This window comes from Podarcis bocagei (assembly GCF_964188305.1).
Source record: "Podarcis bocagei genome assembly, chromosome: 11".
Classification (NCBI taxonomy): domain Eukaryota; kingdom Metazoa; phylum Chordata; class Lepidosauria; order Squamata; family Lacertidae; genus Podarcis; species Podarcis bocagei.
Window position 1 is genome coordinate 30,375,693 of NC_138136.1, and position 26,689 is coordinate 30,402,381.

Genomic DNA, 26,689 nt, shown 5'->3' on the forward strand with positions numbered 1-26,689 from the left:
TGGGAACTAAATTGTTCGAGAACTATTCCTGACTGTTACTTTAGAATTGCTAGCTTCCCTGCCACACTGCCACTTCCTGGCGAGCCAAACCATTTGAGCTGTTACCTGGAACTAGCCAGTCCAGAAACTTCTGGTAGTTGGATCTGGCCCAATTCCCGCCAGTCAACACCAGTTCCATTAGAGTGAGACTGATGCCCTGCCGAAGACCTTACACATTTCCTCCCTTAGATGCAGGCACAGACTGAAACAAGGAAACTTCCAGCTTGTGAGCCTGTGGGGAAATCAACCCCCCTCTTCGGCTTCTGCCTATTGCACACCAAAAAACTCGGCCTCAGCTAGTTCTAGGCAGCTCTGCATTTCAAAGCAGGAAACAGATAGATAGCCCTGCCAAACTTGCCTCAGTGATATCAGGCACCACTTTTCAGCTGTGAACTCCTGAAAAGTTTGTTTGTTTGTTTTGTTGCTGTTTTGTTAAAGTTTTCATATTGTTTTATAGATATGAATACAGTCATACCTTGAGTTAAATGTGCTTCGGGTTGAGTGCATTCGAGCTGCGCTCTGCGGCAACCTGGAAGTAACGGAGCGCGTTACTTCCAAGTTTCACCGCTCGTGCATGCACAGACGCTCAAAATGACGTTACGCGTGTGCGCAGTAGTGTCAAAATGCAACCCGTGCACACGCAGACACGTTGTCGCGTCTTGTGTTCCATTCGGGATGCGAATGGGACTCCAGAACGGATCCCATTCACATCCCAAGGTACCACTGTACTGTCATAAATTGTGAATCCTATAATATGATTTTTCGTGTAACTGTGATGTTTAGCTTATTTTTTAGTTGTTTCGTTAATAGTGTCACATAGGTGGCAATTGTTTTATTTGTGATTTGTGATTGTTTTACTGATGATTTGTTAAGTATTCTATGCAATTTATGCTGTATTTGTGATGTTCCATTATGTTATTTTTATCTTTTGTTTGTAAGCTGCTTTGGGATTTATTTGAATAAAAAGCAACATGGAAATACTGTAGAAAGAAAAAGTTTTGTCGTCTATTTTGAGAGAACCCTATAAGGAAAACATATTTAAATAGTATCCATTATATACACAATCAACACAGGAGAAACTTCAGCAAAAGAAACCTCTCCTCTCCCACTCACAGCTTGCAGACTGCATCTGAGCTCTGCATCTGAGACTGTGAGATTTATTGCAAATTTTACACCCCCTTTGAACCAGGAAAAAACCAAGTAACATTACAGGTTTGCTTCCTCTTAAATTGCTCATTGAAGCTTGTGGTGTCAGAGCAAATCCTCCTGTGGCTGGAGAGATATTGCATGTTCCATCTTTTGGGTTCCCTTTAAGGGTGACTTACTCCCAAACAAACCTGCTTAGAGTGGAGCCAGCTACAGAGGTTTAACATTCAACTTTCTGCAGCTGAGGACATACCATGTCACAGGCCGCTAAAGGGCCTCATCACAGACCAGATGAGGAGCTTCTGGGGACACCGCAGCAGGTGCCACCACTATTACATCCAACAGAAGGCATTTTGGAGTCACACAGGGCACCACTGAAATTCGAGATGCCAGGGTCTGCCACTGATCATGAATTATCTTATGGCCCAATGCTAGGACAGTCAGCTTGACAGCAAACAGACCTGTGGTGTTCAAGCTTGCTCTCTGAATTTCCTGCATCTGATCTGTTGGTTAGTAAAAGGTCCCTGTTGCTCAGTGGAATGGACTCCTTCAGGAAGTTCATTGGAAGTTTTTAAGCAAAGGTTGGATGGCCATCTGTCTTGGATGCTTTAGCTGAGATTCCTGCATTGCAGAGGCTAGGACAAGATGACACTTGGTGTCCCTTCCAACTCTACGATTCGATGGTACTGGTACCCAGCTTATTCAGGTGGATTTAAGCATCTAGTCCAGGAATGTGGGTTGGCCAAGCAGCATGGTTAATAGCCAAGGATGAGGGAAGATGCCATCCTGAAACATCTGAAGGGGCATAGATTCTCTACTCCTACTCTGAAGCATACTGCCGTGGTCCTACTCTTGACCAGTGACTGAGAGACTAACTTGAAAGAGGAGGCATCACCAGGGCCAAAGACTAGGAATGATGGGGACTGTAGCTTCTGGGAGTGGCACAGGTTCTGCATCCCTGAGCTAGCCCATGTTTGTAGTTGCAATTATTGTTAATTAACAAAGTGGGGAATGTGCAATCCCTCGAATCCCTTTGCATTACATTGAGCCGGAAAGGGTTACATCAGAGTGGGCCTTTAGATGCCACACTGCATATGTCAGCTCTCTGCATCAGTGTGATGAATTTGATTCTGGTAGGTTCCTTCTGGTTCCCTGAGCAGCTGCTTCTACCTCCTGAGGAAGAACCTTTGGAGAAACGGGACTGTTCCAGCCTTCCAGATTTCCATGTGCTATTATTTGTCTTAGCACTAGGCAATGAAATAAATAGGTGGGAGTGAATGGTTCTAGGCATATGCTAGAGTCATTCCCTTCCATTTATTGTCCAGTTCTGAGAAGCTGGTATTTATTTCCTGCTGGAGAGGGAGCATCTGCAGAGGAAGCAACAAAGCATCACTTCCCCACACCTTTTTAAAAATAATAATAATAATAATGGAAATGGAAGAAAGCAGCTTTATTTTACAAACCAAGCTTAAACATCTTAGCACTGAATTATTCATACCAATAATATACTAAATCTATAATCCTGAATTAATTGCCCTTGGTGGTGAGTGGAACTAATAATTTGCCATTTGAAATACAAACATATCTTGCACTAGGAAAATATTAACATAATTCATGTCATAGGCTTGCAAACATTGCCACCTTTCCTGTCGCTGTTTCAGACCAAATTTCACTCGCGCGACCTGCCTCTGCTGATATGGTTCTGAACTGGTTACTCTGACTGTGGAACATTTTGTAATATTTGCAATTTTATTCTGAGATAATTGATTCTTCTAATTCACAATTAGGGGTCAACTAATCTGTTAATTTCTGTTTCTCTCAGTGTCTCATGTTTTTAGTTTTCAGTTCAGTTTGGTACATTTTTGTTTCAGCTTGAGATCTCCACACACAACTGCCCCTCACCATAATATACATTTCTTCTAATGCACTTTTTTGGTAAGCAATTTCTTCTAATATAATAAGGGAATGATAATAGATTATTACGTATGTCATTTTCACTGATATGTACATTTTAATGAACATTTAAACCTAATGTACACATTTTTGTATAACTTCTTTGCTTGGTGAAGTGAATCACAAGATTTAGAAAAGTGTGTGTTTTGAAGGATAGCTGGATTTCGGTTTGTGAAATGTTTTGAGAATCGCAAATTAAGTAGGTGCACATTAAAACAGAGAACTGAACCAAATCTTCCCCCATCCCTAGTGACAAATCAGTATAGGCTGTTATTTTGTCTTCCATAATTCCTCACCCCCCAAATATAATTCTTTGCTGGGGTGCATTTAAAGTGAAATTAATGGAATTGGGCACGTTTAGCCTGGAGAAGAGGAGACTGAGAAGAGATATGATACCCATCTTCAAATATCTCAATGGCTGTCACATGGAAGAGGGAACAAGCTTGTTTTCTCCTACTTCTGGACTCGAACCAATGGCTTCAAGTTACAATAAAGGAGAGTCCAACTAAACACCAGGAAGAACTTTCTGACAGGAAAAAGCTGTTCTCAGCAGAACAGTCTCCCTCTGGAGCTGGTGGACTCTCCTTCCTTGGAAGTTTTTAAGCAGAGGTTGGATGCTGTCATGGATGCTTTAGCTGAGATTCCTGAACTGCAGGGGGTTGGGCCAGATGACCTTTGAGGTCCCTTCCAGCACTACAATTCTACGATTCTATGAATCTATGGTTCTCATTGAAATATGTGGCTTCTTCATCATAGAAAAAAAAGTAGTCCTGTCCCACACTTTATCCTGTGAATGCTTTTGGGATGGGTAGGTAGCTGCTGTCCACTCCTATGACTTAGAAGCCTCTAGAGATCACACAACACATCCGTTGCTCCCTTTCTAACAAGTGAAACGTATATATGGTAATGGACGTTCTCCCCTTCCTCCGGGTGGGCGGTTGTTACAGAGCCTCATGCTCAGTCACCATCCCCAGGCAGTCAGAATGCACATGGCTGGGTTGCACATGGGGAATTTACCTGGTTACCTGGCCAGCTGGCTGAAGCTCCTGCCAGCTCCTGCAGCTCAAATTGGCCAATGAGAGGCCTCCTCTGGAGGGTGTGCCTTGCTGGCCAAAAGGGCATTGGCTGCCTGCCTACCTGGGCAGGCAACGAGGCATAAAAGCCAGCAGTGGTAATTGTCATTCCGGAGAATCTGATCACCTCATGGGGCACATTTCTCCTTCGTTGCATCTCATGAATAAATTTGATTTATTTTTTTATCATTTACTACCTTCAAGTCTAAAAATGGATTCAAGGCGCCTTTTTGATTCATGGTTAAAAGCATGAATAAAAACACAATAAAAAACAGGCATGCAAAGGAAATTAACTAACGTTCCTCTACACCACCAACAGACCTAGTGTGGGCAAACTTCAGGTTGGTGGGATCTACTTTGCTTTGCTTTGCAAACCCTCAAGGTGTACCAGTGGTGGCCTGACACAGAATGGGAGGTGGACCCGGATGCGGTAAGTTGGAACCAACCACTTACTACACTCAGTGGGATTTGGTGCATACGCAAATGCCTACCTACAGCAGAGTTTTGACAGATGAGGGATTCTAACAATCTGATTTAGAAGCGGGAGAAAGCTGCTTTGTTGTTGCTAAGAAACCCTCCCTAATTTACAGCAAATAATCCAGAGATCTACTAGTGGATTCCGATCTTCCTTCTGCACACCCCTCATATTGATCACCCCCCAAAAAAGTATTGAACTCTGCAACAAAAAATGGCCCCTCCTTCAGACAAATGGCATGTTGTTGCAGGTACCGGCCCTCTGTCCCACTAGAATAGTACATACCACTCTATGTTTAAAATCTGTCTTACAATTGTAAGCTTAGTCACAGTTTTAGATCAGAGCACTACAGCCAAGCTATTCTAATTTAAACGTCTTGTTCTCCGTTTTATATATGTAAATAAAGCAATTGCTTAAACAAGGTGCTCATAATTAAGGCTTTTTATATCCTGCACACGAGCTATATAAGCTTCTCCTTCTCCTCAGATGAATACCGCATTCCAGAGGAAGCTCACTCGCCATCTATAATCACGCTTCCTCCTTTTTATTTTTGCTTTTGTCGACTCTCTAACTGCTGTGCACCGAAACCTGCACCAAAGACCACATTCGGTTCAGGCTAGCCAATAAAACACTGCCTGGGAGGTTGTTGTTGTTGGTTTGTTTAGCATTGAAGTGGCAACACGATTCACCCAGAAGGGGGAGCTGTCAGCCTGCATGTCGTGCAGGAAAGATGAAGGCTGGTTATTCTGTTCTAAGGCTTAACATTTGTCGGACGGAAAACGATCAGTACAAATCATGCGCTCTGGTGCTGAACCATACTGGACTTCATCTGCTGGGAAAGATGTGCAGATATACTTATCACACTTCATAATTTAATAAACTTATATATATGTACTCCCCCCACTCGAGCAATGCAAGTCTTGTACTCAAGCTCATGTAACCACAAAGACATTTAAATATTTCACTAATATGTCATGAATGCTGTGCCCATTGCAAATTAATGAGTCTCTGAATAGCAGTGTGCATTTGTCATCTGAATTTATGCTAATCACTGAGGTCTCCTGATTATTCCGATAGTCCACAGCAGCTGCTCAGACTATAAAGTCGATAAAGGCATATTATTTCTTTCCACTTTTTGAATTCTTTCCCCCCCTCCTCCCTCAGATTTCCTAGGCTGTCATTTGGGCAGCAGTCCTGCAGCTGGTTATTGATAGGGCTGCTAATTATCTTTGACTTTACACCACAGGTCTGACCCCAAATGCTGAGCAGAAGTAATGGATCAGTGTTGAGAGAATTATGTACATCACACACTGACAGCCTCAGACCAGGAGGTCAAAAGAAGTTCACTGGGAACCAGTGGTATTTACCGAGCGTGTTGGCACAGTAACAGATAACATTTTTTCCCAGATACAGAGTATAATTTATATTAATAAGTTGGTCTGAGACTGTAACTGTGCACATAGGACTTATATTTCACACTGCTGATAAAGAAAATTTTAAAATTTGAGTGGGGAGGGGGATGAAGGAAGGCCCTCTAGTAGTTGATCATGGCCAAGCCACTCTTACTCAGAGCAGCTTAGGACATCAATCATACTTTCACATACAAGAAGTGTGTGAATTTATGTTTTCTGTGCATACACATCCAAGGTGGGAACTCATCACCACCACCTTCCAGAAGGAGCTGTGTGCACCGAACTCATGTCAGCGGGTCATGTACCTCCCTGCTTTGGAAATTAGTTACATCTGCAAATGCAGGAAGCATAGTCACATGCAGGAAATGTATCCACATGCTTCATGTATTTAAGCATATCATGCAAATATCAACAACTTGCTCCCCTCATATTATTTCATTTTCCTTTTTTATCAAAAGGAATCTGTCTGTCGTCTGTCTATCATTGGTCAATCAAAACTATGCACCAGTAAAATCCATAATATCATTACGTTCATTTGCTCTTCATAATGCAACACACCACCAACTTATGTGAACCTGAAATATTTGATTAATGATCAGCATTTTAATTATCCATTGGTGAGTTAATGGCCTCTCACCCTTCTTCTAGTATTCAGCAGTGAGAGTTCTCACTGGCACAGACCAATAATAACTTATGGAAATGTTCTTGCAAGAATCAAGACCATTTCAGGCATTCTAATCTTTTACATGATGAGGAAAAGTGGGGATAAATGCACTTGATTTGCTTCTCAACACCGTCCCCATCACTTAAGACAAATGTGAGCGATAACTTCTGAAGCAGGAAACCCTAGAACTTGGATCTTCCAGGATTCTAAGTTGGGATGGAGGAGAAATTTGATTTTGTTTGAGTTTTAATGAGAAACTACCTAACCTGGCCTTCTTGAACCAACAGGCATACCAAAACATAGCTATCCTTCAAAATTCACACTCAGGGCAATATTATACACACTACTCAGTACTAGCACCTGAATCATGAACAGATATCTTCTGGGATAATGTTCTCTGGATAGTCTCTGGAAGAAGTCCAGAGAAATATGGGCCTTTCCAAATGGCAATGCCCACTGATCCAATTTTCTCCTTAGCGCTTTGCTCCTACAAGCCCTTATCTGTCATTAATACTCTTTCCTTTGAGGAAAAGTTGCAACATTTGGGACTTTCTAGTTAGGGAGTGGAGACAAATAAGAGGGAATGTGGTAGAGGTGCGTAATATTGTGCACAGAGTGGAGAAAGTGGATAACAAAAGATTTTTCTCCCTCTCTCAGAATACTGGAACCTGGGGCTATCCAATGAAACAGAACATTAGGTGATTCAAAATAAAAAAATTCCTTCCAGTAGCACCTTAAAGACCAACTAAGTTAGTTCTTGGTATGAGCTTTCGTGTGCATGCACACTTCTTCAGATACACTGTATTAGGTGATTCAGAACAGGCAAAAAAGGAAGTACGGTACTTCTTCACACTAACTATGAAATTCACCACCACTAGATATAATGATGTCTGCCAAGTTGGATGGTTTTCAAAGGGGTTTGGACAAATTCATGGAGGATAAAGCTACCAGTGGTTTCTAGCCACAATGACAATATAACACCAGTTGCTGGGAATCACAAGGATTGAGGGCTTATCCACCTTTCCTCTGCTCTTTCCAGGCACTTAAAGCTCCATGTCTGAGCGCCCTTTCTTTTCGTTCCACAGCCTTCCTCAGGAAAGCCCACTCTTTAAAGCTCAATCAGAGCCAATGGCAGTCTATGTAAAACCCAAATTGACATTTGTTCTGATGCAGCTTTAAAGAGTGGGTTTTCATGGGGAAAGCTCTGAAGCTCTGAACAATAACAACACAATTGGACAGACCTCTGCCTGAAAAGAGTGGGGCAAAAGATAAGTATGGATCTTCTCATAGTCATCCGGTTGACCACTGTGAAAACAGGATTTTGGACTAGATGAGCCTTTGGTCTTATGCAGCAGGGCTCTTATGTCCTTATACAAGTTTAATAAAGAAAGAAAAAGAATAATAAATATTTATGTGATGGTCTGATATCACACAGTGTGTACGATATGCATTTGCTGGAGGTATGGGATATGGAGAGAGGGATCAACCTATCTGTGTTTGAAAAATGTGCTAAGAATGTTCTAGTAAATAAATTCAGGGAGATATGCACTCTGGTGTCTGAGAAGCCAGCCAGATCAGCCGAATCAACCCTGGCGATCAATGGGGTGACAGATGTCGCAGCCAGATCGCCCTCACATCCGTGTCCGAGAAGGTGTCCCAGAAGTAGGGAAAGGACAGGGGCGGGCGGGCGGGAATTGATTGATAGCACAGCTTTATGTAGATATTCAGTGTCTGGACACTGAATAGTCAAAGGGGAAGCAGTGAATGTGCATTTGAACATATGCATCTAGGTTGGTGGCAGGGCCTGCTGTTATATGGTCTAATATAATGTTAGCCTGACAAGTGGCAGACTTTGGGCTCTCAAATTACAGTGGCACCCTGTGTGATGCTAAAATTCTGTGCCCCCCCTTCAGCTTGGCACCCAGTATGGCAGAGCCAGTCATGCTGCCCTAAAATCGACTCTGGGCTGACTTCAGGCTTGCAAAGTTTACGTTGATATCCCTGCCCCTCTGCCCACCCCAAACACCCAGATCGACCAACTAGAACCAATTGCAAAATAGTGGCACAGCAGGATGGGCTTAGAATTAAGGAAGATTTTGCACTAGAACTCATGTACAGATAAAAAATTTCTGCTCTTAGTTCCAGATCTAAGCTCAGAGTCTTTTCGCATAAAATCCATTCCTGGTCCCATCCTTCCAAAGCTTCTTTATTTCAACAGCCTGCTTTAGATGAAGTATGGCATTTAACTTTAGCTACTATAAAACAATAGGGTTGGATGTCTTCACTATGTGCTTATTGACTGCATCTCACCCAGCACGTCCCAATCTATCTTTTGCCCACCCTCGTTCTAATAATTGCCCTAGAGTAGAAGTAGCTGTCATGGGTGCCCTCCCATCAACCCCAGTCAACATGGGCGGTGATCAGGGATGACGGGAGTTGTAGGCTAGCAAGACCAGACTGCCTATCCCTGCCCTACATTTGGTTTGTTAGCAGAAACAATGTTAGCAGAGCAATGACTCGTAACTGTGCAATCCTATGCATGCCTCCTCAGAAGCAAGTCCTGTTCTGTTGGGGCTTATTCTCAGGTAAGTGGGTATGGGATTGCAGCCTAAGTGGAACAGGATGGAGTTACCAATGTCGGAATTGGCCTGAAAGAGGTACCCCACTGCCTCTTAAATACTGGGATGAAGAAAAAAATTGCACCAGTAGTTAATCTCAGAATATTACAAGCTGAGCTCTTGAGCTTGAACAATGGAATATACAAAAGGAAAAGAGAGCTGACTGTCTCCACAGCTTCAAAGCTGTTCCACACAGACTCCCGGGAGGGCTTCTTAATATATATCTAGATCTGTGTATCTAGCCCCATTCTGAGGGTTAAAGGCCCCCTTCAGAGGAACAGACTTTGCTAAGAAGCAGCAAATAGCTCCTTTGCTACAGCTCGGCAGCCCTTCTTATCCAGGAGGGAGAGACATTTCCCCCTGTTCTCAGCAAACTTTGAAATGTAAACTCATTGGATTGATGGCTCCTTCTGGTCCTGGCAGTCTTTTTGATAGCTAGTGCTCTTTTTGGTAATACTTGTTAAAATGACTCTCCAGCAAAGTTTCCCTTTCCCCCCTCCCTCTGCTTTCCCTTGGAAAGAAGAGAGTGGAGCCAGAGTGGCAGGCAAGCGCCTACTCTTGCTACCCTTGAAAGCCGCATTTCCCGTCCAATTTATCTGCTCTTGGGTGAGGGTGCTTGTCCAAAGACAGTGGCCTTAGCTAGCTGCAAGCCTTCCCATACATGATTAGGTAGGATCCCACTTCAAATAAGGCTAGAGTGAACCACACTACCAAATTTGACTTGGTTTGGCTTTCTCTGTAGCATACTTCCAGAATTAATCACCAAGACTGTCGCTGTTAGGAGGACTGCTATGCTTCTCTTTATCAGTTCCCTGCTTTCAAAAAGTTCCCTGAGACCCAAGGGCACTGGAACAACAGACCTGCCCTGGACTCGGTTGTTTTGTTTCCCAAAGAGAACAGATATTTTTCATTTGCTGCTTTGTCCCTGGAGGAATGTTCTGAATATTCCCACCAAAGCTTTTGTGCCAAACAATTCAAAGTGTTTGGACAACCACCTTCCTGCTTCTTTCTCCTGCAGCCCAAGAAGGCATCAGCCTAACAAGGCTTCTAGCAATGCACTGGTAGCCATTTCCTTTTGTTTGCTGTGAATGCTGAAGCACGAGATATAGGCCTTTGTGATTTGAAAGCTCGCTTCAAGAGCTATATGAGCACTCATTTCAGACAAGGGTATATCACCTCACTCATTTGCTCTAGCTTTCCAGATCTGTCGAAGCAATGTAGCTACTAAGACCTGTAATAGTTTTGTGGTCTCCGATCTTGAACTGAAAGGAGCTTCCAGGTGGGAGTTTGGTGTGGTACTGGACTGCTCATGAATCTCCACCAGGGATGGGCAACCGTTTTGGCTTCGCAGGCTAAATCCATGTCAGGATCTGCCTTGCAGGCCAGTTTTGACAGGTGGGGCTGGCCACCTGCCAATCACATGGCAACATTATGTCACGTGATTGACAGGAGGGTTCTTTTGCCCACCTGTCAAAATCCCTTGCATAGAGTTCCCAAGCGCACAACAGTCAACTGGCTGTCTGGTGTTTGACAATGGCAGCACAAGGGGCATTGTTAGTCGTGTGTTCAGAACTTTGAGGATGGCTGGCATCATGGGACGCTAGCATTAAATTGCTCCCTGCAATGGCTGTAGCCACAAGTCAATTGGTTCTTATGGGGTAGCTTACTATGGAAGCTGGCAGGCATCCTCTTTGGCTTTTCATAAAACCCATTTCCTGACCCACACAGGTAAATCTTATTGCTGATATTAATGTTGCACAGCTTGAAGCAATAGGATGAATAAAAACTGATTCCTCTCGAAATAAAAATTGTCCAGACCAAAAATTATGGTTCTAAAACTTTACTAACAGAACTTGTTCCAAAACAAGACACAAAACAGTCAATGTTACATCCAGATAGTTGCATAAAATTATATGCTTATCCAAGCATAGGCTTGGCTTCTTACAAATATAAAATAACTCCTAACAGACCTGAAATCAAAGGTCTTTCTCACCACATAGACTCTATTACAGACTGGAGCTGTTTTCTCTTCAGGAGAGATGTCGTTAGCACACCTTTGTCTTCGGTGACTTGAGAGAACAAAGACTCACACAAAACAGCAGCTTGCAACTCTTGTGATCTAAGGTTAAATGCCATGTGAGAGAGCAGAGCAGAGATACATCCTAAGTTAATTATCAACCCATTAGGTGATCAGAGAGCTCTCTAGTTTAGCTCAATGGAGATTCCCCCAATGTTCTCTTTAGCAATACACATTCAGAGTTATTTTCCATTTCCATGTACAATTAAATAATTATACTTAACAATAGGTAGACCTCTGTACACTAATGGCTCAGAGTTTGGATACAGCAGCAAAGGGAACTGTAAATCAGCCATTTTGTGTGCATTGGCCCTGAAAGTGCTATATTACTGGTGTATGTAAATAGAATATTTTGGTAGCTGGAGTGCAGAGCTCAATCCAGGAGTCATGATTGCCCAGGAAGCCTCAGGGAAAAGGTGTGCATCAGGTTGGGGAGACGCTGTATGCTACTTCTGGTATTAACTATATTGTATAAACTATTATTTCTAGGTGGAATCCAGCTGCTAGCTGCAATAACGTGGATCACTGCCACCACTCCGCACATCAAGGTCCCACCTTCTCTCTCTCTCTCTCTCTCTCTCTCTCTCTCTCTCTCTCTCTCTCACACACACACACACACACATTTTTATTTTCCCACACAGGAAATGGTAGTGTTGCCTGTCCCCCCATTATGACTCTCGCAAGAGAGCTAAAAGCAGACCCACATCTTCCAGACAAAAATGGGTCTGCAGAGCAGGCTGAGAGAGGCCTGTAGGCTACATAGAGTGAAGGTTTAAGCCACCTGCACATGACCCAAAACCAGCAGGTTCCCTTCTCTTCCGCAAACCCATGTTAGTTGTGGCACCCTGTAGTTTAGAACTAGCTTTCAGGAAATGGCCAAAAACTTTCAGCATGCAAGAAGTGTGCGCATTCTCTATTTTTGGTAAATGTACAGCATTTAGAAACTGGGAGCTGATTTTAGCTTGTAATTGCCATTTAAATGCACAGTCATGTAAGAAGGAGGCAGGTGGATCTGAAGTTAACCAGCAAATCGGCTACGGGCTTTTGATGCTGTTGTTTCTAGCTATGTATGTACATGGAATTCGCTACTTTGAGAGCCAGTTTCTGAACGTTTCCTCACTAAAACACATCACTATGAAAGTGGCACGTTTACAACCAGCACCAAATGCTGAGCTTCTAAATAAGGGTTCAGGGAGTGGCCACCCAGCCACTTAGCCCACCTCTCTACAGCCAAATGATATGGCAACCACTGGAAAATTCTGTGACACTTCCAGATGTGCCACATGAAAAATAATTAAACTGCATCACTGCAAATGATGGGTTCAGGGCATTTTGGTTGCTGCCATATGCTCCATCGTGCTGTGAATCAGCCTTTTCCAGGAAATGTGTTGCTTCTGCTACGGAGCAATTCAGTTTCAAAGGTCGCTGTAGCCAAAATGTCTTTGGGTAGAACATTAAATGAGTCATGCTCAGTAAATGAATCAAATCACGCCTTATGAGGAATGGTTGAGGGAGTTGGGCATGTTTAGCCCGGAGAAGATAAGACTGTGGGGTGATATGACAGCCATCTTCAAATATCTGAAGGACTGTCACATGGAAGGTGGAGAATGCTTGTTTTCTCCTGCTTCATAGGGCAGGACCAGATCCAATGGATTCAAATGATGAAAAAGGAGATTTTACACAACTGAGAAAAAATATTCTCTGGTGCACAGCCCAGTCAGATTTAGATGCTACAAACATCGAGCAGCTATGACTGAAAGTAATTTTCAACCAACCACTGTGTTAAATTTCCCAGGTACCTTTCAAAGGAGATTAAGAAGAATTTTCTGACAGTAAGAGCTGTTCAGCGGCGGAATGGTCACCCTCGGTAGATGGCAGACTCTCCTTCATTGGAAGTTTTTTTAATAGGTTGAATGGCCATCTTTCAGGGATTCTTCCACTGTGATTTCTGCCTTGCAGGGGGTTGAACTAGATGTCAATTCTATGCTTATGTGATTCTAGTTTCTGGTCTGTCTGTTTTCCTTTTGGTAGCACTCCTATGCCATCCCCTTTATGCCAGGTAGTGTACCAGTTGGAGTAATTGCTGGGGTTTGCAGCAAACCACTCTGCTGTGTCAACACAATACCTTGGCTTGGCTCATGGTACTGGCACAAGCAAATTAACCAGGGGCAATGCATGCACAAACCCCTCTGGTGAACACAGCAAATCCGCATGGGGAAGGCGGTGCCAGTGACATTGATCTGTTTATTTACTTAAATCCATTTATGAATCTCTTCTCATACCTCAAAGTGATTTTGCATGAAAAAAGCATTAGCAGCAAAAACAATTTCACAATTTCACATGTATAACAATTACAACGTTGGGGCGGGGAACCCATTTGAAAACACTTTTGTTTGTAAAAACAATTAAAAACACTTTCTTATGTAAAAACAATTTCAAATCTGATGCTCGGAGGATTCCGCAGTGGAGAGAGAGGAAGTCCCCACAGATTCAAAACAAAGCAAAACAAAAACCTCATTCCACCACCATCTGCACCAGTCATTCCACCATCATCTGCACCAGTGTGGTGCAGTGGTTAAGAGTGGTAGACTCCTAATCTGGGGAACCGGGTTCGCATCTCCACTCCTCCACATGCAGCTGCTGGGTGACCTTGGGTCAGTCACACTCCTCTGAAGTCTCTCAGCCCCACTCACCTCACAGAGTGTTTGTTGTGGGGGTGGAAGAGAAAGGAGAATGTTAGCTGCTTTGAGACTCCTTCAGGTAGTGATAAAGCGGGATATAAAATCCAAACTCTTCTTCTTCTTTTTAGTGGTGCTGTGGCTCAAGGAGCTCAGCCCAATGGCTTCACAAAGGCCACTCACCACTTTCCCAGGGGGCAACGGTTGCAGCCCCCCACTCTCAGCCTCCTTTCCTGATGGCCTGGGCACACACGTTTTCCGGCCATTAGAGAGGAATTCCCTTCAACTAGTGGAATCTCAGGATCGGTCTTCCCACCCAAAAGGCATCTTAAAATGGGCCAATGAGTGGCCTCTCCTGGAGGTCAGTGCCTTTCTATCTACAATCCTTTCAAAAGGAATTATCCATAAGCATTTCTATGATTCTAGCATTAAAAGGGGACAGTCACATCAGCTGAGCGTGCACCTGTGGCTTAGAGATGGACATGAACGGGATGGAACTGACCCCCTCTTTCTCCTGCCACCTTGAGTGTCTCTTTCTCTCCTACTCTAAATTAAAATGTTTTCCTAAAAGCCATTTGTTTGATTTTCTATATGCAGCTTGCACAGATGCTATGTGGATGCCAGAAAGCTGTTTAACATACTAAACGGGATGAGCTCCTAACTGAAGAATTGGGCGGGGGGAGTTGGGGAGGTTTCTTGGAGACATTTGCTTGAAACATGTTTTTCGATCCACCGAGCATCTTAGCGCGTGTCTCCTCTCGGCAGAATTCAATAGCTGAAACCAGCAATGGCACCCAAAGCACCTCTTCTCTTCTTTAAGCTGCACAATGCCGGCATTCTACAGCCACTAATATGCCGGATCAATAGTACAAGTGATTCGGCTTCTGTCCTTTGAGATTTCTCCCCTCTCCACATCGCTGCAGCGTTAGTCCTTTGCATAATCTCAACCTTTTATCCACAGGCCCCGATTCTAGGCTCTTTTGTACATCCACCTATGCAGTGGAATCAAAAGAGTCTATTGCTCAAATGTTATCTTATGGTGTAAAGGGGTGTAATTAATAGTCAACATCTACTTTATTCTATACATAACACGGTACTCATGCTTAGTTCACAGGATGTATGGCTATGGAGGGAGAGGGGCAGTGAGGTACTGATGCAGGAATGGGAATTTGCATCTCTGGGATGCTTTTTAATGGACAGGTTCCCCTTCCTTGCTCTGGAATGGGAACAAGGTGATAACAAGGCTTTCAAGTTTTGCTGTTGTTTGCGGCAGATTAGCATAGCCGGTGTCAGAAAATGAGGAAAATAGTCAAGCAGAAATGAAACACTTCAGGCCCTTGATGGGGTCCTACTTCATGCTAGACATTAAAATGGGAGCACTTTTTGCACAATTGTTTGCATTTCTTTCCTTTTATAAAAATTATTCAGTTTTACACTATACATTTAAAATCAAACAGTAATCTAATCATCAACATTTAGGATTCCCTGAATCCTTAGACTTCCCTCCCCCCTCCATGGTTTCCATTACCAAATTTTATCTATTGCATCATGTAATTTCTCCATTTTTCTTAAAGTAATCCATTTTTACCTTAGTTTTTAGTACATTACAAGTGTTGCTCAAATCCTGCCAAAGTTTTTAATTGTTTACAAAGTTCTCTTAGGTAATTTATAATTTTTTCCCATTTCTTGTTAAGGTTTCTATCTTCCTGGTTTCTGATTTTCTCGGTCGTTTTTGCCATTTCAGCGTAGTCCATCATCTTTATCACCCATTTGTCTCTGGTCGGGACTATGTCTTCTTTCCATTTCTGGGCCAGTAGTACCTGTGCTGGTGCTGTCGCATACATAAATAATAGTTTCTGCTTCTTTGCTAATTCTACATCTAATCCTAGTAAAAACACTTCTGGTTCTTTCCACAAATGTTATTTTAAGCATTTTTTTCAACTCATTGTATATCATTTCCCAGAATGCTTTTGTTATTCTGCACGTCCACCACACATGGTAGAACGTGCCTTTGTTTGCATTTCTAATTGAAAGCTAAATGGGGAAGCTCAGTGGGACAGCGCATGTTTTGCATGCAAAAGATCCCAGATCTAGTCCTGGCTGCATCTAAAGGTCTGCCATGATGAGCTCCTGCCCTTCAAAATTTAGCAATACATGACTGGAGGTGGGGGCAAGCTGGAGTTTCCCAACTAGAATCTTGAGCTCCCCCCAGATACAGAATGTATCCCTAGCCAAAAAAAACCCAAATCCCCTCATGCAAGCATTCACTGAAGGTTGCATGCCTCTCAGTAATTGCTACCACATACCAGTGGTTCCATTGTACAGAAGGGAATTTCAGCACTTCCTCTCTTTGCTACATGCTCCCTCGCTTGAAACAGAAAACAGGGCAGCCCCTGAGCATGCAGAGCAGTGTGTGTGCCTTTGTTTGGGCCCCACGGATCCTGCCTAGTGAGGGCAATATAGAAAATATCAGGTACCTCTACACTGTACTGATAGCAGCAGATTCACACACTTTTCTGTATGCTCACAAATTACTGATTTGAAAGGTTCATGGGCATGCCTAATTTTAACAAGGCTTGTTACAGAAAGTGGTCCATGTGTTGCTGCCCACTTTGTTGACTGTCTGGGTGAGGGAAAGTGATATTTCTTCTCCAGATTTGATTTAATCCAAGCCAGAAAAGAGCTGGGGCATTTACTGCTCACATCCTCAGTGCTAAGCGTTGCAAACCTCTGCTGTGGATCACAGAATTGTAGCGTTGGAAGGGCCCCTTGAGGGTCATCTAGTCCAATGAATGACTTTTGTTGGCATCCCTGCTTATAATATATGTATATGATTGTCAGGGAAGAGACACGCCAAAGAGAGCTTGTACATGCATTCTGCTTTCCCCACCGCACCCCAGCTGCCCTCACAGGTTCCAGAGATTATGCATGATGAAACAAGAGAGGATGTCATATTAGACTTTGTAGTAAGCTCTCTTATCCCTTTCAGGTGGCCAGCAAGAAAATTTCCCCGGCTTTGCTACCATCTTTTAAAGCGCTAACAAGTGTTCTGTGGTTTCTAAAAGACTTCTCTTTTTCTTTTATAGCTACAGGGTTACCACCCTGGTAGGTAAGGAAGATCTTTCTTCAGTGCTCCACGAGACACTTTGTGAAACGCCATCTAGCTCAATTCAAGGAAGAATGGGTATGTCATAAGCCAAATGATTTTATTTTTTTACTTTGTTCCTAAAAATCCTAGGATACTTTATCTTTTTTATGTTGTAATGCAGGAGTCTTTTATTGATAGCCACCTACTTTTCCTGATCTATGTTCTGACAAAAGCTTGACCTCTTAACACGTCTTCATTTGGAGCGTGCTTCTAAGGGCTATGAAAGGTACCTGGGAAATTTAACACGGTGTTTGAAAATGACTTTCAATCATAGCTGCTCGATGTTTTTACCAACTAAATCTGACTGGGCTGTGCACCAGAGAATCTTTTTTTCTCAGTCATGTATATTTGTGCATAAAATCACCAGAGCTGAACAGGAAAAATCAGAATCTATTAAAGGAACTGTAAAGGTTTGAGTCCAGCTCCCCAGGGCCATTTAAAAACAAAAATATCATTGCAATCCAAAGAACTGGTTGCATCCAAGGTCTGCAGCCAAAGAACTGGCTGGTTAATTGTAGGCCCCTGTCTCACTTCAGTCCTTTTCCTCAAGCCTCATCCTCCACATATCATTCCTCAGGTTCCTCTTTAGTAATCCACAGTCTCCTGTTTTAGCATGGATAGAATGAATCCACATGAAGAGGGGTGGCATTGTGGTGGTAGACTCTGTCCTATTCTACATGCATTAATTTTAATATATGAAATCGCTTAGGTGTTTCCAAGCACACAACACGTAGACTTGCTTGAGATATTGCAATCAATGCACATAGGTGAGGGGCAGATCCCGCCTCTGATATGTCACCCTCCCCATGCATTTTTCTACTCAAATCGAGTGTATGAAAAGTGCTCTAGTCTTCAGGCATCCCTTGTGCAAGGTGCTAATCCCAGCCAAACTGGCAGCTTCCCCTTCCCTCCCAGAAATTGGATTAACAACTGCTTTGTTCCCTGATCAACTGAACATTTTAAGCTGCCCCAGCTGCTCAGGTGTCAGACACTCCACTTTCACAAGGGCAACACAATAATAAATGGCCAGTTGCAAAGGACAACGAGGCTTTTGCACCTTTAGTAGTTGTACAAAAGAAGGAACTTGGGCACGTTGGACTACTTGTCGTGCAGGGTTAAGAAAAGCTGCATCTGCCAAATCCCATCTTCTGCAGAACTATTTAAAGGAACAAGAGCCTTGCTTGCTTTGCATTTTGTCATGCTAATCACTGATGAATGGAGAAGTTCTCCTCGAACAGTGAAAATGCAATGCAAACAGCATGTAACAGACACACAAATTATAACGGAAAGTGTACTTAGAGAATGAATAATGAATAAGCAGACATTGTTCGACAAAACATGTTAATAATATAATAGGGCAATACCTTGCAAAAATGGGGTATCATATGCTATCCTGCTAATGTGTATAGTGGATATGTGATTGCTGGTCATTTTCTTGTTCTTTTTATGTACATTTCCCAAGACACAGATCCCATATTTCACACATTTACCATAATGTGGGTGTGTGGGTGCATGTCTGTGGGAACATTAACTATACAGTATCTTCACCCCAGTCCATTAACCATAAAATGAGTGAATATGTTTCCTTTTTAAAAAATAGATAAATAAATATTCCCTCCCCAAAAAAGTCCATTTATGTTATTGTTGTTTTCCAGATGGGAAACTGAGGCTAAATTAATGACTAGCTCAAGGCCACCAAGTCAGTCTCTGGCTCTGCATTCCAGAGTCTCATCTGCCCAATCTAAGTCAAGCAGTGTATATCCTCTAATTAAAACAACAGCACACTTCTGAAATGTATGCTTTCGTGGCTGTTCACTGACTCTGTACAGCATAACAGGGATGTTAGATCGCTCCTATATCAGTATGCATACTTATTAAGCAATTATGTGCTTGAGCTAATTGCTTAATTGTGAAAAACTCAGCTCTTCAAAAGCCAGTTACTTCTTCCTTTTGATTCTGTTCCCATTTCGAACACTAAGCAGGTGCATGGTGATATTTGCTATGTTTGTAGCAAAACGAGTTTTGCTTTGAAGATTAGACTTTTTTGTTTACATTTATCTCAAGTCATCTGTGCTAACTCCAAGCTCTGATGACTGCTGGCATGCGGCCTTCAACAGTTGGCCCACTCCTGGTTTTGAGTTCAAGTTGTTTGCTGAGACTATTGAAGCCTGGTCATATGTGCATGCAAAACACTCAGAAGGAGAATTGTGATGACTTATGCTGTTCTAACAGAATTATAGCTCTTGTTTTATCTATTATCTATCTATCATCTATCTATCTATCATCTATCTATCTATCTATCTATCTATCATCTATCTATCTATCTATCTATCTATCTATCTATCTATCATCTATCTATCTATCTATTATCTATCTATCTATCATCTATCTATCTATCTATCATCTATCTATCTATCTATCTAATCTATCTATCTATATCTATCATCTATCTATCTATCTATCTATCTATCTATATCTATCTATCTATCTATCTATCTATCTATCTATCTATCTATATCTATCATCTATCTATCTATCTATCATCTATCTATCTATCTATCTATCTATCTATCTATCTATCTATCTATCTATCATCTATCTATCTATCTATCTATCATCTATCTATCTATCATCTATCTATCTATCTATCTATCTATCTATCTATCTATCTATCTATCTATCTATCATTTATCATCATCTATCTATCTATCTATCTATCTATCTATCTATCATCTATCTATCTATCATCTATCTATCTATCATCTATCTATCATTTATCATCTATCTATCATCTATCTATCTATCTATCTATCTATCTATCTATCTATCTATCTATCTATATCTATCATTTATCATCTATCTATCATCTATCTATCTATCATCTATCTATCATCTATCTATCTATCATCTATCTATCATCTATCTATCTATCTATCTATCTATCTATCTATCTATCTATCATCTATCTATCTATCTATCTATCTATCTATCTATCTATCTATCTACAGGTATCTATCATCTATCTAGATGCCCATTGCTTACAATAAAGAGAAACTAGCCAGATCAAGGCAGTCTTTGTATGCATCTTGAATATAAAGTCACTCACATCTGTTCTGGTCTTGACATTGCAATTGGTACAATCCCAGTGGAGGTATCCAAAGCACCACCTAAACAGATTTTATGGGATCGCCTTTAGTTATTGTGGCCTGAGGAAGCAGACAAGATTCTTATGACCTTACAGCTACTGAGACTTATTAGCTACTAAGGGTCAGCTGAGGGGGATTGACTGGATGGGGCAAAGGGGTGGAAAATGCCTGCATGTCAGAAAGCAGTGCCTTCAGCTCCTGAGGAGCCCCTCTGGACCCTGCTCACAAATACCACTGTACTGGGCAAGGTGCTCAAGAGAGATTGGGGACTGGGTTTTTTTTTAAGAAAACATATTATCTAAACACATTCTAGTCTTCTTTCAGTCCTGATGTTGGGATTAAGATATCCTTGGTTGCCCTGGTAGATGACCTCCTTTGGGAGACAGACTCTGTTGATTCACATTTATCTATCAGCAGCTTTTGATACATCAGCCATGGTATCTTGCTGAACTGGCTCTGTGGGGAAGGAGCTGGAGGCACAGTGATATGGTGTTTCCAGTCCTACCTGAATGACGAGTTCCAGAAGGTGATAGAGACTGAAATTAATTTTCCATGGCCATTATGCTGTGGAGTATTACAGAGTTCCTTTCTGTTCCCCGCACTGTTTTATAGTTATATGAAATCACTGAGTGAGGTCACTAAGGAGTTTGGCCTTGGATGCCAATATAGTGCAGATGACACTCATCTCTAGTTCTCCCTCTCACCTGAGTCAGCTAAGGAGGTGGATGTGCTGGACCAGTGTCTGAACACTGTGATGGGCAGGATAAGGGACAATGAAGTATGATGGAACTCTGGAAAGCCAGTGGCTCTGTGGGTTGGTAGTTCTTGGGGCTGGGACTTAGGCAGGCGACCTGCTGGATGGGGTTGCATTCCCCCTGAAGGAGCAGGTATGTAGTTTATGAGTAATCCGAGATTCATCCTTGTCTATCAAAGGCCTGGAGTTCCTTTGGCCAACTACGACTGATTCACTGACTATGACTGCTCCTTGTTAGAGACAGCCTATCCTCAGAAGTAGGGGTGCAGATGTTGAATAGCTTATTTTTAGGAATCAGATTTTCTGCAAAATGGAAAAGAAAAAAAATATATGAGCTGGTATTTTGATGACAACGATATCACGACAAGCAAAACTATGTGCATGAGTAACATCAATTCCACAACAAACTCCTATCTGGAAGCCCCCAGAGCCTCAATAGTGATGTTTTAACATTCATTGGATTGCCATTTATAAAATGCCTCTTTTCAACCAATCACACCTTTTGCCTCTATATCTTACCTTAGCTGTTGTTTTTGTCGACCTTGAACATGTTTGATCTGATCCCATCTACCTCAGACACAGATGCCTTTGTTTTGGGCATCTGTTTTTGCACTCTGAAAAAAAGAAGAAGCTACTGATAGTTATTTTGTGCCTTGTTTTCTTCTCAGCCGAAAAGAAGAATCTACCAGTACACCAGCACATCTGGGAGAAAACATGTTTTCAAATAGTTTGGTTGAAGATTTGTTTGAAATGGGGAACTATCAAATTTGATGTATATGTTATAGGGAGAAAATGCACAATGATGCCTTGTTGGCAAATAACAGATTGCTGCAAGTCTAAAGCGAGTGTGTGTATAGGAATAATCAGCCTCAAGGTTCTTTTGTTGTATTGCTTTCATCTTGGGAAAAGACCTTTAAGGATATTGAAGCTTGATTTGTTTTCCTACTTGCCACTTGCAAGTCTGTCCAGTTCACAAACTTGCATTTCTTTGTTGTCTCTCTGGTTCTGCTGCCTTACACAGCACTTTCTCTCACTCGATCTTTATTAAAAAATCCCCAGGCCCCAAGATAAAACAGATGCCCTGATGTAGTGACTGGCATGTACCAGCTATAGGCATGTTCACATGAGAAAATGCTTTGACAAATATTTCGTCTATCTGAGATATTTTCCAGCTGAGTTCCTGCCCTATCCTGTTCCCACCACATTCTCAACATTGCATTGTGAAAAAAGTAGGGACATTTAACTTCAGCAGCCAGACCCAGAAAGTCAGGCTTTGGAAATAAGGATATTTCCCTCCTCTTTGTATGCCCCCTCCTGTTTAATCTTGCCCTCGTTAATGGGAATAAACTTCACTTCACTTGATTCTCTCTCCCCCCCCCCACATCTATTTTCAAAAAGAGCAAATTGAGGAAGGATTTTTTTTTGTATTTCCTGACTACTGCCGTTTTTCTATTACAAGGCACTCCCTTATTATTGACAAATTACAGAGACTGAGGTGGGGGTGGGATGGAAGAACTATGTTGCCACTAAATTGGGCTTCCAACAAATACGACAATTTGGGAGTGGGTGGAAGGAACATGTTTACAGAAAAATACATGACTGCTACAACTTCTTCAGCAGTGAAATAGCAATATTTGTATTAAGCTTATTCTATTTTTAAGCTACTGATGCAACAAATATAATGTCTAATGATAACAGATTGGCAGTCTACTATCAATCAGAATTTTCCCATACAGTTCTGTAGTTCCTGCTTTTAGGGATCATTGCCAGGGAATACGGAAACATTTGAATCAACAACCACAAGGAATAACTGCAAACAGAGAATACCAAATCTTTCATATATCTTGGAAGATGGCCTTCTTCTACACATACCAACACAAACTCCGAGGGCCCTTTCAGAGGCCCTGCTACAAGTGACACAGATGGTTAAAGGCACAGCACCGACTCTGAGCAGGGAGGGAATGCAAGTGCACCTTGTTTCATAGGAACCAACCCTCAGGGGCCAAGATCCCTTCCCCACCCCTCCAATAAAATATTTGAGGGGGCCCCGCCCCCAAAGCTGATGGGCATTGCTATTCAAATGGTGTGCGTGCACAGCATCTTGTGATTAGTTGTACAGGGTAGAGCTTACCTGGGCCTCCCGAATATTTTATTCAAGTTGGCACCTCTGCCTCGCTCCAAGCATCCCATAACAGGCAGACCTAATAATAACAGTAATAATGATAATAGATATTGCAATTTCTTACCCACCCTTCACCATAAGGTCCCTGGGCAGGATAGAACCATAAATAATACAATACTAGAAACAGGTGTTTTTTGTGTGTTTTTTTTTAATGAATCCTAGCCTTGGCATACAGTTCAACCCTGTTTGATTGCCTGATAGTAGAATTAGTGAGGGGACGTGGGTGGCGCTGTGGTTTACACCACTGAGCCTCTTGGGCTTGCCGATCAGAAGGTTGGTGGTTCGAATCCCCACAATAGGGTGAGCTCCAATTGCTCAGTCCCAGCTCTTGCCAACCTAGCAGTTCAAAAGCAGACCAGTGCAAGTAGATAAATAGGGACCACTGTGGCGGGAAGGTAAACAGCATCTCCATACACCCTGGCTTCTGTCACAGTGTTCCATTGCACCAGAAGTGGTTTAGTCATACTGGCCACATGACCCGGAAAGCTGTCTGTGGACAAATGCCAGCTCGCTTGGCCTGAAAGCGAGATGAGCACCACAAAGCGTGTTCTCCCTAACAGAGAGCACGTGTTGCGGTTGGGGAACAGGCCACCCTGTCATGACTAGGCAAATTTGGTGGAACCCAGCCTTTAAGAGGTTAATTGGGTTGCTGGGGAATTTTGATTGTTGCCAATTCAGAGGAGGGGTCAGAGGCATTAAATATAGGGGACAGACGATGGGACGTCCTCTTGGCCGTTTTGCACCGGATCACCCGCCCTCCCTCCCTTTAATAGGGTGGTTTTTTGCTATTGACCTTGCTATGCCTGTCATGGGGTCGTTCGCCTTGGAGCGGGGGCCTGGTAGGAATTTTGCCATTTGGCTGATTGGCTGGTGCCATTTGGTTTTTGCCTACTGCGTAGCAAATAGTCACAACTTGTAAGGTTGGCGGTTAGGCATTGGTTAAATTGGTGCTTGGAGGGGTAAGTGCCTATCCCTCCAAATGATGTGGAAAGGGAATTCCGTTAAAGGAATCCAGGGGCTTGCCATTCTTTTCGTCCTTGTCCCCGGAGCCGGACTTGGGCCGTGCAAGCCCCACCGGAACATGAGGGTGAGAGGTGTGGGTCTGTGTCCCAGCTTCATCTCTCACCCAATACTTGTTTCCCACGCTGGCTTCCGGTGGTGTCCGGAAGGGCCAGCTCTGTCCTTGGGGGCAAGGACAGATAGTCATAACCAATGCCTAAGCAACCACTCACATTTTTTGTATTTGAATAAAGTTGTGGCCAAAATTATGCCAAAAACCTTAAACAAAAATTGAAGCGTGAAGTGTGAATTATTTTGGGGGTGGCACTGTGGGACTCAACACGCAACCCCATAGTCACCTTTGACTGGACTTAACTGTCCAGGGGTCCTTTACCTTTTTCAAAAAAACCTTTAGTATAAGTATTACAAGATTAATTTAAAATAGTGCAATGCCAGTATTGCGTGGTGGATAGAATACAGAGAGTCAGGTTTGACTTCCCACTGAGCCATGAATTCACTGGGTGACCTTGAGCCAGTCGCCATCTCTCATCATCATTCACCTCTCAAGGTTCTTGTAAGGATAAAATGTGTGTGAGAGAGGGAGGCACCTGTATACCACCCACAACTCCTGGCGAAAGTGTGAGGAACGTAATACATAATTATTTCATGTTTTTCTCTCTCCATCCATTAAGATTTCTTATCACTGTAAGCAGTAATGGTGAATTCATTAACAAATACCAAAAATGCAGCCGGAGGGTGACTCAGTATGATACACACGGTTGCTTGAGCAACAGACTAGCAGTACCCTCAGAAACTCTGTGGGACAGCGATGGCAACCACAAGGGGTAAAGGGGTCACCTCTGCACAGGGGCTTCTTTCATTGACACAGACGGTCAACTAGAGGGCACATGCACAATGTTTCTGGCACTCTCTCTGTGTGCACGAGTCCTAGAGCTGCAGATTTTGGGCAGGATGGCATCATATATTATTAACAAGCCAGAAGAAAAAGCAGGCAAATAGCAAGACTCGAGGCTAGCAGAACAATGTGGTATTATTAACTGGGCTTTACTGGAATAGAGGAAACAACGAAAACAAAATAGAAACCACCAATCTGGCCTTCCTTCTTTTAGCATTTAGTGAGGCTGTTTGCTTTTGTATTTTTATTTTTGCTGAAAGGGACTCTAGTGATCTCTTTCATTTCATCGTAGAATGTTAATATTTCAGTTTGTTATCTCTAGCCTAGCACCCCTTCTTGGAGTCCCAGCTCAGCTTTTTCCCTAGCAAAGGATGAAGCAAGCAATAGGACAGGCAGAAAAACCATTAAGTGGTCTGCCAAGGTCCTCAGCAATTTTGAAGTGGTCCATGGAAAAAAAAAAAGGTGGGAACCACTAGTATATGATATATTCATTGCCTTGAGAGCAATAACATCTCTGACAAAATGTTCTGAAACCACTCAACTGATTTACACTATATGGGATACAGGAGCATTGAAAATAATATTGAGAAACAACATCAGCTTAGTTAGCCCTCAATATTTGTGAAAAGTTTCTTTGAAAACCCAGAAAGCTTATGTTTTATTTCTGACACCCGAAGGCAATTTCTTAATGCAAGCAAGACAATTTGCCCCAAGGCAGAATGATTTTTTAAAAGAGTATCTGTAGAGATATAAATCCCTTGGTTATTTAGCAATAACGTACAAACAATATCAAGAGCTTTAATGTAACATGGATCCATATGTTCATTGTGTAGTGGCTGTGGGGTTTTTTTGGGTGGTGGTGGTTAAGCACATAATAACTTATCAGCAACAGGGTTCTGAATAATATTTGTCTTTCCATTCAGTTTGCCCCCCTCCCCTGAGGAATTTTTAAAAAAATCAAATCTTGGCTTCATTACTACCACTTCTCATCATGAACTTCAGGAAGATATTCGTGTGCGGATCAACTCACTCTTATTTAGGCTGTTTACTCTTTTTCAGCGACATCGTTAACCTATCATTTTAATGACATCTTCATTGCAGTTGCTAAATTTATGAAATTATTGCTTTATTATTTGGTCTAACATTTTATGATGGAAATTTCAACATGATAAAAATCAAAACTGCTTGTATCCTTTCCTCCATGGGTGGGAAAAGGAGCTATTTTTGACAGGTAAATGGCAGGAATGGAAAGGGTTAAAGGCATACTGCAAGACTTGACTGGGGCCTCTGAAGCTACTTTGTCTTTTTTTTTAATTAAAAAAAACTTCTTTGAACAGGATCAAGCAGCTGTACATCATGTGTGTTTTGAGTAAATCAGGTCCTTGAAACTAAAAGTGAAGGCCTGTAAA